Source organism: Pelodiscus sinensis, chromosome 10 (assembly GCF_052426305.1).
Source record: "Pelodiscus sinensis isolate ZL-2025 chromosome 10, ASM5242630v1, whole genome shotgun sequence".
Lineage (NCBI taxonomy): Eukaryota > Metazoa > Chordata > Testudines > Trionychidae > Pelodiscus > Pelodiscus sinensis.
This window is the reverse complement of record NC_143061.1, coordinates 12819675-12836157: the sequence shown is the minus strand read 5'-3', so window position 1 is coordinate 12836157 and position 16483 is coordinate 12819675. Positions and strand designations below refer to the sequence as shown.

Here is a 16483-nt window from a genome sequence, read left to right as displayed (position 1 = left end):
TGCTCCCTTCCTGCATCCCTATGCCACGTAACCCTAACCCTTTGTACTCCTATACCCATACTCTCTCCCTGATCCTGCACCCCCTGTTACATCTCTCCTCCAGGTCAGAAACACCTCATAGATCTTCCAACTTAATCTTCTATTCCTGGTCTCAACTCAAATCCCTGTACCCCCTCCTGCCCCAGGTCTCCTTCCAGACCCTGTATCCCCTCCTGCACCCTTCCTCGAGGTCAGACTCCTCTCATGCACCCATATCCCCTCCCAGACTCTGCACCCGCTCTTGCACCCTAGTCTCCTGTCCCAGGTCTTAACGAACTCCTTCACCCAAACTCCCTCCTGTACTCCAATCTGTTACCCCAAGCTCCCTTCTGGACTCAGCCTCTGTCACAGACCCTGCACCTTCTCCATTAATATCATGGAAAGGTACATCCCTTGACCATTTACCAAATTCTTGGAGTGGCCCTTTCCCTTGAAAATTATTGCCCACCCCAAACATAAGGTGAAATCAAACGTCTGAATCACAGTTTCAGAAGTGAAAACTGCAGCTCTTACATTTCTACAAGTCTAAAATCATGAACACTTAAAAATATGGGTCAGTAAAACAGTAAGTTAAGTGGGGTGGGATAGCACACTTATAAATACTGCTCACAACACTTCAATTATTTTACAGATTCTCAGTACCATATTTCTTTGATCCAAATGAATCCCAAGCTCTTTACCTGCAATTAGTTTACATAGTTACAATGTTTATGCCTTTCAGAATTTCCTTATATGATAGTTGATTAATCTGGGGTCACCCAAAGCTACCAAGCACATCTCCCAGGTTGTGTACGGGGAGTGTCCACATGTGGGCAGCTCTGAATAATGAATCAAGAGCCATAGATCTTAGGTTGTACACTAGGGATGTGAATGTGTAACATGTACACAATTAACCAATGAGCCTGGGCTTATTGGTTAATACTAACAGTTACATGCTGACTTTCCCCCTCCCACGCTGCCTCTGTAGATGGGGGAAGGAGGAGGGAGCTGGCTTTTAAATCAGCTCTCCACGCATGCCAGCTTCCATGTAGCCATCTCGCCCCCCTTCACCCATCACACACACCTGCCTCCCACAGCACACAGGGGCGAGGGAAGGGCCTGGGAGCCAGTATGAATGAAGAGACAGGTTTTAAGAAAATTTACTACAGGAGCTGTATAGGTATGCAGCAGGCTTGAACATGGGTCAACTTCAGTTGAAGAATAAGATGGATATTGGTCACACTCATAAGGAAACCTATGTCCTTAAAAGTCCTGTTGCTCAGTGTTAGGTCGGTAATGAAAATCTGATTTTGGAATGTGGTAACAGAGTATGAAACTTCTAAAACTGCTCAAGCAATTAAAGGAATGGATAGATACCATCTTGATACCCTTGTATCAAGCAAGTGTAGATGAACAAGTTCAAACAAACTACATGCCAGAGAAACAACGAAGACATCACCTATACCATGAACATGGGTAGTAGACATGAAGCTGTCATAGCAATCCTAATGATGAATAAAGCGGAGCAGGCACTGACCAGGTGGGAATCAGCCAATGGAAGATTAGAGCTCAAGTTTAGCTAGATTCTTTAAACTATCAGTCATAGAACGTTACGTACCATGGAACAAAACGTCAGATGAGTAAATTTTAGGATTTCTTATAAAGATGTCTTATCCCATGTCCCCAAATATGATATCCTAGTGGCTATGGGTAAATTTAATGTGAGTATTGGCAGTAACGAGGATGGATAGGATAAAGTTATGGGCAAGTGCAGCAGGGATTTGGACGTGAACCAAAATTGTGAACAGTTAGTAGAAATTTGCAGTGTAAACAACCAAGGGATAGGTGGAACAGTATTTCCTCATAAGGAAACCTACAGCATGATACGGAATTCCCCAGACAGTACTATACGGAACCAGACATAAAACTTCTGCATTTCAGTAATTTTTCACAGCTCACTGGCAGATGTAGATGTGTACAGTGTAGCAGATGTGGGCACTGACCACAGTCTTCTTATGACTAAGTTGAATATCAAGTTCCATAGAATGGAGAAGGTTAAACTAAGACCACACATCAAGAGTGCACAATTAAAAGACTCAAAGTGCTTTTTGGCTTCAACTGAAGAACAGGCTCCATTTTTCTAATAAAGTTAATTGAAGAAAATGGACACTGATACTCTGTGGGAAAGAAAATCGAAGACTGCTATCTAGAAAGAGCTGATTCCAACAACAATGAAATCTAAAATGCAAGAATGAATTAGCAATGCTACTTAGAAATCAGTTTAAAAAAAAAGCATAAAGCAAAAAACTCACACGGACTAAGAGAATGCATGTGAAAAGGCAAACAAGTGGTAAGAAACATACAGAAGTTTCAATAGGAAGATTAAAAGGAACATTAGAAGAGCTAAAAGGGCATATTGATAGAAAATATCAAAGAGGTTGAAAATGCTTGCTAAAGAGGTGATCTTACAATGCTGTATACGATAATTAAACAGCTACCAGTAAACTTTAGCAGAAGTGGAGGCTCTACTACAGATGCAAATGAAATGACTCGTAGTATAGATAAAGAAGATAGGGAAAAAATTGTCAGAACTTTTTTGGGCTGTTTTAAATAGACCAACCCCAAGCAATCTACTAGAAATACATGATGAAGACATACGACTTGGGCTTGATACTGATTTAGGTGATATCATAACGGAAACAGTAAATTCAAAAATGGGACAGCAGTTGGGAAAATATAACATTACTGAATTGATACTTTTTTAAAAAAAGTAATGGACTGTCCTCTAAACTTTCCTTGGTTTGGGGGTTTGATTATGTAATAAAAGAAAAGAACCCCACAGAGGTAGAAGAGTGGCTTTATAAGGAAATTGCCAAAGGAGGAGATCTTACCAACTAAAATAAATGAAGAGGAATCACATTACTTTCAGTGCCTGGAAAATCATGGGAAACATCATGAGGAAGATATCAGAAACAAACAGATCTTCCACTTACAAGGAACATCTAGGTTTTAGACCCTAAGATATGTGCAGACCATGCTTTTGTTCTCAGATATATTACAGAAGTAACTGATGAATGTCAAGGATCTCCTGTGCTAAATTTTATGGATTTCCAGAAGGCTTATGAAGGAGTAATAGAAAGGGTTTAAAAAATTACAGACACTATGAAATACCATCCAAAATAATCAGAATCACCAAAGAGCTATACAACACTGAACGTGTAATTGGAGATAGTGACAACATAAGTCAATGGTGTAAAACAATGGTCTTTTATATCCCCACTATTGTTTGCACTGGTCATTGACTGCATCATGAGGAAAATAATTGCAGAAGGCAACAACAGAGTAATTTTATGGACAAATGACAAAGCACAACTGCGCTACCTTGTTTTTGGTGATGACAGTTTTCTCCTTAGTTCAATGTATCACTTAAAGGAAAAGACAAGTTACTTGTTCTGTAACTGGTGTTCTTCAAGATGTGTTGCTAATGTCCATTCAACATAGATGTGTGTGCCTGCCACGTGCACCGGTGCCAAAAGTTTTTCCCTAAGCAGTACTTGTAGGAGCCAGGGTCCCCAGTGCCCCCGGGCATGGCGCATGCATGCTTCAATATATAGGGTGCCCCTTGACCCCTCCCTCCTCAGTTCCTTCTTGCCAGAACTCCAAAAGAGGGGAGGAGAGCAGGAGATTGAATGGACATGAACAACACATCTCAAAGAACACCAGTTACAGAACAAGTAACTGTCTTTTCTTCGAGTGGTTGCTCATGTCCATTCAACATAGGTGACTGTAAGCAGTGTCTGTGGAGGTGGGTAAGAGATATGGGAATGCAGACTGCAATATAGCCCTGCCAAACATGGAATCTTCACTAGCCTGCTGCGTGATGGCATAAGGAGATGTGAATTTATGTACCGACGACCTCGTTGCCACTCAACAAATGTCCTAGATCAGAACATGTGCAAGGTAAGCACATGAGGAAGCCCAAGCCCTAGTGAAGTGGACCCTAAAATCAACTCCAGTGGTTGGGTCTCTGACAACGCGTAGCACATGCAGATGCAAGAAGTGATCCATTTGAACAATCACTGGGAGGAAATTGGGGAACCCCTCCTGCGCTCTGCATAGTCCACATAAAGCTGTGTGGATCTGCAAAAGGTATGTGTCTTCTCCAGGTAAAAGGCCAGAGCATGGAGCACATCCAATGTGTGAAAGCGTCTTTCCTCATTGTTCACATGAGCCTTTGGGTAGAAGATGAGCTGAAAAATGTCCTGGTCCACAAAGAAGATAAGAGACCACCTGGCAAAAAAGGCCAGATGAGGCCGCAGCTGGGCCTTATCCTTGAAGACTCAGGTATATGATGGGTCTGATGTCAGTGCTCAGAGCTCCAACACCCACTTAAGCCAAAGTGATGGAAATCAGGAGGCTACCTTTACGGAGAGCAGCAACAAAGGATACATGGCCATAGGCTTGAAAGGAGGTCCTGTGAGCTGTGCCAAGACCAGGTTCAGGACGCACTGCAGGAAAAGTTCTCTGGCCTCAGGGTAGAAGTGTTCCAGGCCTCTCAGGATCTGGGAGGTGACATCATGGGAGAATACCGAATGGCTTTCTATGGGCGGATGAAACAAGCAACTTGACAACAGGTGGACTCTAATGGTGGCTAAAGAAAGGCCTTGCCACTTTAGGTGGAGCAAGGAGTCCAGGAGCTCATGAAGGGAAGCTTTGCTAGGATAACCTGCCGTTGCTGCACCTATGTGGAGAAACGAGTGCATTTGGCAGCATAGGTGGACCACATTGAGAGCTTTCAACTCTTGAGAAGAACCCTCTGAACGTTGCCCCAACACTCTAGTTCCTGGGGGTTCAACAATGGATGAACCACACGGTCAGGTGGAGCAAGCTGAGGTTCAGGTGAAGTAAGCACCCCAATCCTGGGAGAGCAAGTCCTGTCTCAGAGTAGCCATCTGGGTGTACAGGACACCAGTTTCATCAGTGCCCCGAACCAATGCTGGCAAGGCCAAGCCAGCACAACGAGATCACCATCGCCTTGTCTCTTTTGACCTTTTGCAGGTCTTTGTCAATGAGGGGAAACAGAGGGAAGACGCAGAGGAGACCCTCTGACCACAGGTACAGGAAGAGAGCTCCATTCGAGGGTAAACCGGGAGCAGAACTGGCTGCATTTCACATTGTCTCTTGTTGCAAAGAGGTCCACTAGAGGAGAGCTTCAGTCATGGAAGAGGAAGACAGTCACCTTGGGATACAGAGCTCACTCGTGGTGAGAGGAGAACTCTGCTGAGATTATCTGTGATTGCATTCTGAACCCCTGGGAGGTGATGGGCCTCTAGCATGATGCCATGCAGGACACAAAACTTCTAGAGTCTCATAGCTTCCTTGCAGAGCTCTGGGGAGCAGATACCTCCTTGTCTGTTTATATAGTACATGATGGAAATGATTGTGGCCAAATTTTTATGAATGGTATTTGAATTAATTTGTTAGTAACCTATTAAGAATTGCCTTTGAAAATCTGTTAATTTTTTTGTATATATTTAACTGAAACCCCATTTTAAACTTTGTACTGTATTTACTCTGTTTAAAGTAGGTGTGTGTCTATGTAAAAGTGTGAATGTGGGTGGGTGGGTGTGTAAAGGAATCAGTCCCTGAATCCAGCCAGCATGCCGGAAGACCAGCTACCACCACCACCTTGCTGGCTGAAGAAAATGCAGGTGAGCCCTACAAAAGAACCCACCCAAGAAAGAGAAAAACAAAAGCTCCATCCAGAAAAAAAGATCCAAGTCCCATCTGCCATTAACTGATAACTCATGGTCATACAGGCTACGCCTACTCTGCACAGTTATTCCGGAATAAGCTATTCTGGAATAGTTATTCCAAAATAGCTCATTTCAAAATAGCACATCTATATTGCAGGGAAGCCCCAAAATTAGTCCGAGGAGGCTTCCCTAATGTAGACGTGCTATCTCGATTTAGAGCCCCAGGAGGAATAACTTAGCCAATCACCAGGGCCATTCTATTTTGAAACAGCAGAAGCAGAAAGTCTATCCACACGTTATTTTGAAATAGCTATTGCAGAATAGGCATTATTCTTCGTAAAATGAGGTTTACAGAAGTTGGAATAAGCCATCTTATTTTGAAAAAATAATGGAAATGCTGTGTAGATGCTCGCATAGTTATTTCAGAAAAAAAAGACATTATTCCAAAATAACTTTGCTGTGTAGACATACCCACAGTGTCCTGGGGCAGTAGGACAGCACAAGATCTATGAACTAAAACATAAAAAAAGATGGATACAAAACTATAGAACTGAGTGTTGTTTTGTCAACATCGAAGCACAGGTCCGGACCGACAGAAGCCCAGCTCCTTACTTCCGCTCCCTCATCTAACTCACCTGGCCAGTGAAGATAAGGGAGCAACAAGCTAGAAACTAAGCAACAACAAGACTGTGTGTGTGTGCGCGCCCCCTTGAGACTTACGGGACCTTGGCAGCACCGAGGGTGATAGGTGGACCGAGTATCCAGCGTCCGAGTGGATATGCTGGGGCTGTACCGGTAAGCACCAGGGAGTCCATGGACACTACTGTACCTTCCACTGAGATGGCAGCCATGCTGTGCCCCGGGACAGCACTGGCAGTGCTGACATTGACAGCACTGATGAAGGTGACTCAAACGCAGGGTTCAGTGCCTTTTGAGGCTTTTCCGGCCTGTCCGCTGATTGGTCACTCTTCTTCCTCTTAATCCTTACGAGGGAACTTGTCTCTGGCCCAGCTTCTTAGCAGGCCTACCCAGTGCCATGGATGATGACCAGTGCCGAGCACCAAGGCACCGATGCTCCGTGCTGAGTCAGACTGCTGATCCTGTGGGGCAAGTGTGAACTCCACTAACAGCACTGTAAGACGAATGCTTCACTCTTCGATAATTCTGGATGGAAGGACCTGAAAATGCGACAGTTGTCCAAGACATATTCTCCGAGGCAACACAGGCAGTTAGCATGCTGATCACTGACTGGCATGGGCCTGTGACATGATGCCTGGGCTTTGAAGCCAGGGGACCTGGGCATACGATGCCCCCAGCAGAATCTCTTCAGAAGAATGAAAGTCCAATAATTTACAGGTACTTAGCAGATCATGTAGAACTATCAAGAATGCAAATGGACTGCTTGCTGCAGCCAAGGCTGGAGCATGCTGTTCCAAGCATCATCATTGGCAGTAAGGAGGGTGGGGGGAGGAAGAGGGGAGGTGTAGCATGCATGTGACACTCCAGAGGACACTGGGGACCCCAGCCCCTATGGAAACTGCTTAGGGAAAATCTTCCAGCACCCATGCATGTGACAGGCACCCATGTTAAATGGACATGAGCAAGCATTCGAAGAAGGAAAGCTGTTGGCAATTCAAGCAAAACAAGTTGGTGTCTTCATCAACAAAGGAAAGAAAAAAAAAGACTTTCAGGATTCTAAAAGTAACCCTTAGGCTGGCCTGGCCCCGGGCACGTGGCGCATGCGCGATGCCAGAGCCGGCCTCGGGCGCGTGGCACACTGTGAGCGCCGGGCCTGGGGGCGCCGCGGATTCACCCCCCGCGGCGCATGGGGGGGGGGGGGAGAAAGCGCTAGCGCTGGCCCCGGGTGCGCGGCGCTTGGGGGAGAGAGCGCTGGCCCCGGGCGCGCGGCGCTTGGGGGAGAGAGCCGCGCGGCGCTTGGGGGAGAGAGCGCCGGCCCCGGGCGCGCGGCGCTTGGGGGAGAGAGCGCCGGCCCCGGGCGCGCGGCGCTTGGGGGAGAGAGCGCCGGCCCCGGGCGCGCGGCGCTTGGGGGAGAGAGCGCCGGCCCCGAGCGCGCGGCGCTTGGGGGAGAGAGCGCCAGCGCCGGCCCGGGCGCGCGGCGCTTGGGGGAGAGAGCGCCGGCCCCGGGCGCGCGGCGCTTGGGGGAGAGCGCCGGCCCCGGGCACACTGCGCTTGAGGGAGAGAGCGCCAGCGCCGGCCCCGGGCGCGCGGCGCTTGAGGGAGAGAGCGCCGGCCCCGGGCGCGCGGCGCATGGGGGAGAGAGCGCCGGCCCCGGGCGCACGGCGCTTGGGGGAGAGCGCCGGCCCCGGGCACGCTGCGCTTGAGGGAGAGAGCGCCAGCGCCGGCCCCGGGCGCGCGGCGCTTGGGGGAGGAGAGGGAGAGAGCGCCGGCCCCGGGCGCGCGGCGCTTGAGGGGAGAGCGCCGGCCCCGGAATGCGGCTATGGGGGGGCCCCCGCCCCCCCGGGCGCCCGGCGGGCGAACGGCCACGCCCCCTGGCGCCCGGCAACCCCAAACGGTTGGGGACCACTGCCTTAGGCTATGTCTACACTGGCAGGTTCTTGTGCAAGAATGGCCGTTCTTGCACAAGAACCCGCAGAGCATCCACACTGCCCACCTGCTCTTGTGCAAGAAGATTTACAGTACGGCATCAGAAGAGAGGGCTTCTTGCGCAAGAGCTGTGCTCTTTTCTAATAGGTGTAAGCCCTCTTGAGCAGGAGCTCTTGCACAAGAAGGCAATGTGAACGTGCGGCAGGGGTTTCTTGCGCAAGAAAGCTCTATGGCTAAAATGGCCATCAGAGCTTTCTTGCACAAGAGAGTGTCCACACTGCCATGGATGCTCTTGTGCAAAAGCATATGGCAGTGTGGACGTGTTCTTGTGCAAGAACCCGCCAGTGTACATATTCCTGGAGTGGAAGAATAAACAGTAAAAGAAAACAGTCATTTCACCTGTCTAGAGAGTGAGATGTGCAATGACAGTGGCACCATGCTAAAAGTCATACAACAAATATCAAACATAGCAAACAGCTTTCATAAACTTGGAAATGTAGGTTGATTGGTATGGACATAAAAATATGAATTACATATCACATTATCCTTTGTTCTCCTTTATGGAGCACAGTTACTAAAGTCTACAACAGAAATTGAGACTAATTCATTCCAAAGTAAAATGCCCGCAGTAGATATTCAGAATCCATTTGAAAGTGCTTCTCGCAACATCAGAAATTCTAATTAGGACGAGCCTTTTTAAAACTGAAATATGGTAAAAAATTGCAATTTAGGGCATGCTTTAAGGATGGTACCAACATGACTTTCACAGTAATAAAATGTATACCCTCTGGAAAGAGAAAAAGAGGGCAACCTAGAGAAACAATATGCAGAACAATACAGAACAAAGCTAAATCCATCAACATGACAGAAACCTTAACTGATCAGCACAAGATCCAAATAAATGACAGAGACCCTATGCACCTGAGGATGCATGAGGATAAAGAAAAAGAATAGCTGATTAATGTTGCTCAATTCATTATTCTACTTTACTTTGATATAACTCTGAGGGGCATGTCTTCCCATACCCTGAAACTCAGAAATCACAGAGTGTAGAAGTGCATGTTATCATCTGTGCTAGTATGCCTGTGTACATATTCAATACTCTACTAAACATAACTGCATGTTGAAAAACAGACACTGTGCATACAATCATGCCCAAATTTAATCTCAATCTGATGAGTTTTATATGAACAATTCAGTGATAACCAGGAAAACTCCTTCCCTCTTGATCCTGACCAGCACAAATCTACAAATGGAAATCCCTGTCCTCATTCCTACCCTATGGGCCTCAGCACCACCCATTGCCAACAAATCCTACGTCCGCACCTTAAGATCTTCCTACTTCCCCCTTCTTTTTTCTCTTTAAATCACAAACAATAGGTGACCCCATTTGGAATTCTCAATGAACGCACAGTAGTAGCCCCTTTGATTTCAATTAATTGCTCAAGAGTTTTGCTGGGATTACGGCCAGTAACAAGATACTTCACGTATCAAGATTCTCTCCTCTGTTCTTCTAAACTATGCACTTGAGATGGCTCGTTAAAACAACCAGCTTTTATCTTTTAGTGTCGATAAGATTATTCCCCAGAATCTTCAGATTCTTTACTGTAAACTATAATAGATGGTGAGGAAAAGATATCTGCTACAAGCACAATATATTTGTTAACTTACAGCATACAGTGTATATTGAAAATTTCAGTTACCTACTGCTGTAAGAACAAGTACAATTGTGTTCTCACACACTCCATGAACTTTGCTATTGGTACATAGTTCAGAAACCATCTTCCCTTTATTAAAAAAGTGTGATAATCTCATCTCTTTTATGATTCTGGCCATGAACAGACACAGAATACGAGAAGCAGGTTAAAGAAAAATTCAAGAGGTCAAGAGAGACTGTCTTCATTTATATACATATTTTTAAAAAATCAAAACCAAAAAACATTACTGTAGAGCACATGAGAACTGGGGGAAAATGGAACTAGTAATGGTACAGTAAATATGACCTCTGCAATTATTATTTTTAACCAGCTAAAGCTGTAACACTTGAAATATACGTTCTGTAGATGATGTGCAGTATCCTGTGTACAAAACATTAAAAAATAAGGTACAAAGCAAATCCATATTATGATGATGACTCCATATTTCAAGGTAACAATACAGCTGCTGCAACTTGTTTTGTCAAAGGTCTATTTAATAGCATTTCCATACTATGAACTGACCTGTTATAACAGCTCTCATGGAGCTAATTATGGATTTATACATTAGAACATAAAAGCTCCAAAGGAGCTGTTAAATAAAAATACATAATGTAAAATTTCAGCAGACTGCAAAAAATTAATACCTAACTAATTAAGTGAATGCATATAATGTCTGATACCAATTTATACCAAAATAATATTCCACCTCTATTTAAAAACAAATATATAAATCATTGAGTGTCCTTACCAGAACTACTCTCTGAAACCTCACAAAATTGTGATGTGGCAGCAGTACAGCCCTTGGTATTACACCACCTGTAACACAAACCATATTATGATACTTTCTGTCAATATTTATTTGAAAGTGATGGAAAAAGTATAAGACAAATATTTTTCTCCTAGTCTTTTTATTTATTCTATTAAAGCAACATTCATAGTTTCCTAGCTATCACCATATACACTTAGGGGAAAACATATATTACATACAAATCTTAATTTACTTTAGAAGTATACATTATTTTTCTTTTGAAACTTTCTTTTTTACTCTATTCTTTCCTCCTGCTTTTGTAATAAAAAACCCCAACCGTTAGTTTCAGGGTAGAATACGACAAGTGCCAAAAAATTCCATTCACTCTGACTATTTAAGGATGACTACCTAGAATTTTACAACAATCCAACTAAATCATTACCAAAGTCTAGGTACCAATACAACTTACTTTAGTGCAGACTATAATGGAAAAATATTCTCCAAGGTGACAAAAACAATATGCTAACATGGATGTTTTCTTATAGTTTTTATTACTTTATGTTTCTGATATTTTCATCTCTTATACTTCATTTCCAGTTTGACAATATTTTATACAGGAATTTCCAGAGGTATAGTACAGGTAGAGAGGTTAAAATATAAAGCTGCCAAGAAAAAAATTGGTTCCTCTGTCACAGAGCTATTTATGTTGTACAAAATAAATTAACATTATATCCTAGAGGATATGTGTTGCGAATCCATGGCTAAGTGTTTACTTTAACTGTTTCAACAGTTTAGATATGGACTTTAAGTAGTCTCCATGCTTCACAAATCGAGCAAAGGTAAAGCATGTGAATTCTTTAGGGCAGTGGTCACCAACCAGTAGATCAGGATCTGCTGGTAGGTCTTGGAGCCTCTGACAGGTGATCCTGACTGCTTTGGCCAAGCAGCTATCAAGTGGCAGCACTTCAGCTGCTTCTCCCCCCACTGCTGCTCAACTTCTGCCCTTTGCCTTGGAGCTGTCCCCTTAGGAGCCTCCTACTTGCTGTGAAGGCGCAGGGAAGGAAAGGAGGGGTGCTGATGTCAAGATGCTCCCCCTCCCACCCTGCATTATATCTCCACAGAGCAGAGAGGGGCACAACAGGACTTGAGATGGAGTTTGCTGGCTACTTTTGAGAGTGGTGCAGGGCCAGTGTAGGGGTGAGCCTGTCTTAGCCCCACTGTACCACCACCCAGGAGCCACCTGAGGTAATGAGTGACCAGCTGGAGCCCACCCCAATCATGAACCCCCTCTTACACACCAAGCCCCAGTCCCGAACACACCTATATCCAAATGCCCTTCCAGAGCCTGCACCTAGAACCCCCTCCGGTACCCTAACAGCCTGCCCCAAGCTCAGCTCAGAGTCCCTCTCACACTCCAGATCCCTTAAGCCAAGACCAGAGCCTGCACCCCAACCCTCTGCCCCAGCCTGGTGAAAGTGAGGGAGGATGGGAGGGAGGACAGAGTGAGCGGGGAGGGGCCTTAGAGAAGGGATACAAAAGAGGTGGGGCAAGGGTATTTGGATCTGAGGTAGATCTTAGATTGCACTTAAATTCAAAAAGTGATCTCGTTCTTAAAAAGGTTGGAGATCACTGCTTTAGGGTATAATGTTCTAGGTAAAAGGACTGTAAAGAGTCCATGTGGAGGTTAGCAGCACCACAAAAGTCTCTGAGACTGTGGCCACGTCTCCACTTACCGGAGGATCGATGCCCTGGCAATTGATCTTCCAGGGTTTGATTTGGCAGGTGTAATAAAGACCCACTAAATCGAACACCGAGAAAGAACGTTTCCCCCACTGACCTCCCACTGTGGAGAGGGTGTCAAGTTCAGCTTAAGGTACATCGACTGCAGCTATGTTATTTACGTAGATGGAGTTGCATACCTAAGGCAACCTTTTCCCCTCCCCTAATGTAAACCTATCCTTAGAAACTCCTTAAAAGTAATCCAGTGATCCAAATTGTGGATGTATCTATCCATCTATCTGTACTGGAATGATTGTATGTTTTCATGAGTGTGGAACTGTGGGGCATATATTGCAAGTAGTGGTCCCTGCCACAAACAGAATCAATTCACTAGGAATATACTGATATAGAATTGGGGGCTGGAAGAAATGAGGGCTGAGGAGGAAAAAGGAGAACTTGCTTATGGTTGAGTAGACAGGATAGTAGAAATAATCTCTGGGTTTCAGAAAAATGCTGTTTTCAGTGAGACTGGGATCAGATTAGTAGTAAAAGAACAATTTGTAATGGAATACTCATGATAATTTTGGCCAAAGTTCAAGGCAAAAAGTTCAAAATGAGTAGCTAATGGGTATGAATGCTAATTATTTTCTAGAGACTGAGCTAAGCAGGACTAAAAGCCATAAAATAGAAAAAAAGACATTACAGATAAGACATCCTTCCCAAAGGTACTATATATCAAGCACTGAAAACATGGAAGGAAATACATCAGTGGGCATTTAGTATTCCAAAATTTCCATTCTAAAACAATTACCACTGACCTCTAAAATACCTAAATCTTTTATCAGCATTTGAACCAGAATGCTGGTTTTGGTTCTGAATGACAAAAATATACCTCATTTTTAAACAGCAATCAATGATCAGACGTTCTTAAATTTCCCAAGAGGTCTAGTTAATACTTTGTAATCGAAATCAATGACCATCCAGATAAGGGGTTGCACAAGCATGGCTCATTCCTAAACTTCGTAACAGGAGATAAAAAAGCCAACAGCTATCATTCCCCGTTTGGCATTCCAGACACCAGTTAAAGTCTATGGAAAGAACGGAGTAAGAAATAGATGAGGGTTAATTTTACTGAGCTGGCACTAGCACACAATGACGTGTTTATATTAAGGATGTAAAAGGTTAACTGGCTAACCAGTAAATCTCATCCTTAATCAGTAGGAGATGGAGCAGCTCCCTGCCCACCCAAGACAGAGGGCTGCTCCAGGCCTCTGGGACCCAAAGGAGCAGCCCCTGTTCATGGCGGGTCCAGCCACCCTTCACCTCTTCCTCCCCCCCCCTCCCCACTGCTGCTAGTTACACACTAGCTCCAAGGGAGCCAGCTGCAGAGCCCACAGCACATGTAACTAACCGCTATGAACTGTTGCAGTTACACAGTTACATTTTTAAACACATTTTTACATCCCTAATTCATATGTATTTTTATATAATTTCCATGCACCGATTTGTTCATATGCTCAGAGTGCAAACATGTCCGTAACATATAAATTAAATGTTAACAGATATGTAATTCATACACCCACTTCAATTCTGACATGATGTTTGCAGCTATTATTAAATGAGACACTAGAGTTAAAGATTACTGCTTTATACCACTTGAAAACTGGGTATAAAACTTTCAGAGGCAATACAACACTTGGGTTCTTATGCAATTGGGCCCTTCTGAATGGGGCCAAACGCAGGACTGAGACCTTGTTTTCTACCTCTAGAAGTCTGCGGCAATGGCTTCTAAAATGATACTGAAATTCAAGAGGGGAAGGGGAAAAAAACCAGGAACAACAGCAACACTCACAACTGCATGCTTTTAAGGATACAGAGACCAATAACACTTAAAATTACAACTATTTTGACTGAACAGGGCTTGACGAAAATGTTACCACTGTAAAATAGAGATTCACAGATTTCCAATAGTATAATGCAGCATACCCATTACTAATCCTGATGTTTGTGCCACAGCGGTCTTTAAAATTGTCACTAGTTATTGGTTCTGGCAATGCTTATCCATAGTGGCTCATGAGTGAAAGGAAGGGTTCTGACCTCATAACCAATGTAATTATATTTTTCTCCTAGAGATTAATATCTATTTTTCTGATGACTTCCTGTGAACTTGTCTGGAGATGTGAATTGTATAGCATCAGCACCTACTAGTGCTGCTAAAGCAGACTTCAAAAAAGTTAACACTAAAACATTGTTTAAATCTCAGATATAAAATTTAACTCCAGGCTGAATCTTCATAAACTAAGATCATTAATGAGATAATGAGCCTTTTGTCTAAGCAAAAAAGGAAAAGCAAGGGTTTGTAATGTTTATAGAAGTTACTAACTTCCACATTTTTAGTTACAACACTGAGTTTTTTATTGTTCACTGTGGTGATGCCAAACAAGACAGATCAGGGAGGCTTGAAAGGAAAGCAGAAGCTGGTTTGAAAGGAATCCTTATCTTCTCTACAATTCCCCATAGAGCATACACAAATAAAATTGGACACAGAAAACTGGAAATTCATCCATCAATTAGCCCCCATTAGTACAACAATGGGAAACCTCTTTACAGACAACTGATTTGCACAGAAAAGGCGGAACAGGGACTAGGTAAAAGGCACACTGATTCAACAAAATTTTAAGAGTGACTAAGCAAAAATGTGTCTCTCAAACAGGCCATAAACACACCATGTGCTGGTGTAATTTACACTGATTCAGTCTAGGACAGTAACTCGGCCAACTTCAGTGGTGCTCCTGATTTATGCTCCTTTAACTACACTTCACAATTTCAATCAGTAAGTTCACCTCTAGCCTTTTAAATACTTGATAAAAATTACTAATTATAGACTACTACCTGACTTTTGTGTCCTTGATAAAGTCCAGGAGTGAGCTGATTATAAAAAGGAGGAAGTAAAGGCAACATCATCCTTGCCTTCTCAAAAAAACCAAAACCAAAAACAACTACGTAATTTTCCAGTTTGTTCAGTTTTCAGTGTGTCTGTATTTTAGATTGTAAATTCTTTGAGGATAGTAGCAGTAGAGCGGTTAGTGGGCCAATTGTCAACCAGAACATCCAGTCAAAGATGGTGTAAAGTCATACCTACTGACCAGACACCCAAAACTGTTTACATGGGGCGAGGGAGACACTGAATGTACCAGCCCCTACTCAGCCAGGGCTACCTCCTACTTGCACCAGGTGGCTGCAGTTCCCATCCCTGGCTCTGTAGGTGAGTCCCTCCCAACCCTATCAGGAACAGGATGGGTGGGAAGCAGTGAGGGATGGAGGAAGGGGGAAAGAGGAACGATTGGGGAAGGGGTAGGGCCTCAGAAGGCAGGGGTGGACAAGTAGAGATTCCACCAGCACTCCTGCTGGAAAGTCCAGGATTTGAATATTACAAAGTTGGCAACCCTAAGTGGCAGCCTGTATTTGTCAGTATTATAAAGAGTTAAGCACATAGATTATGCTAAATAAGGAATCCTGCCCAAGTAAAAGCAACACTCAGGAAGAAAAAGGCTAGTGCTTATTTTGTTAGGATGAGGAACAGTGAACAGTAAAGCTGCTGTGGACACTAACTCAGCATCTTGAGGACAGGTTAGGAACTTACTCTATTCACAATCTCATTTTAGATAAAAGTTGAATTGTAATTTATTTTTAGTATACCTCTATTTTATTACAGTACACTGAAATTAAAGTCAAAATTTTCAAAGCAGGTAAAATACACCTGCAAAAATGTGTACATCCCTCTTGCACATGCTAACAGAGTTGCAGAACATGCAAATACATACTTGCACAGTGGGGGCTAGAAGTCCATGGGGACCAGGCAACAGAACTGCACCGTTTTTGCCTCTCAACCCTCTAAGTATAGCTTTGAAATGCTGGTCCTAACTTTTTGCCGTTTTGAGAACAGGACAAGGACAGCGGGTTTTTAATCACTGACAACC

At 43.9% G+C, this 16483-nt stretch overlaps 1 protein-coding gene across 11 annotated transcripts in view; it reads right to left on the bottom strand.

Annotated features, from left to right (window-relative positions):
• The window catches only part of TBL1XR1 (TBL1X/Y related 1), a 216194-nt gene that overhangs the window by 61795 nt on the left and 137916 nt on the right, over positions 1-16483 (bottom strand). For 5 of the 11 annotated variants that reach the window (XM_075938005.2, XM_075938003.2, XM_075938004.2 and 2 more), the window contains one exon: positions 10785-10852. The exons of the other annotated variants lie outside the window; for them this stretch is intronic. The gene's annotated coding sequence lies outside the window, so the exon portion shown is untranslated. The remainder of the gene's footprint in view (positions 1-10784; positions 10853-16483) is intronic. 11 annotated transcript variants of the gene reach the window in all.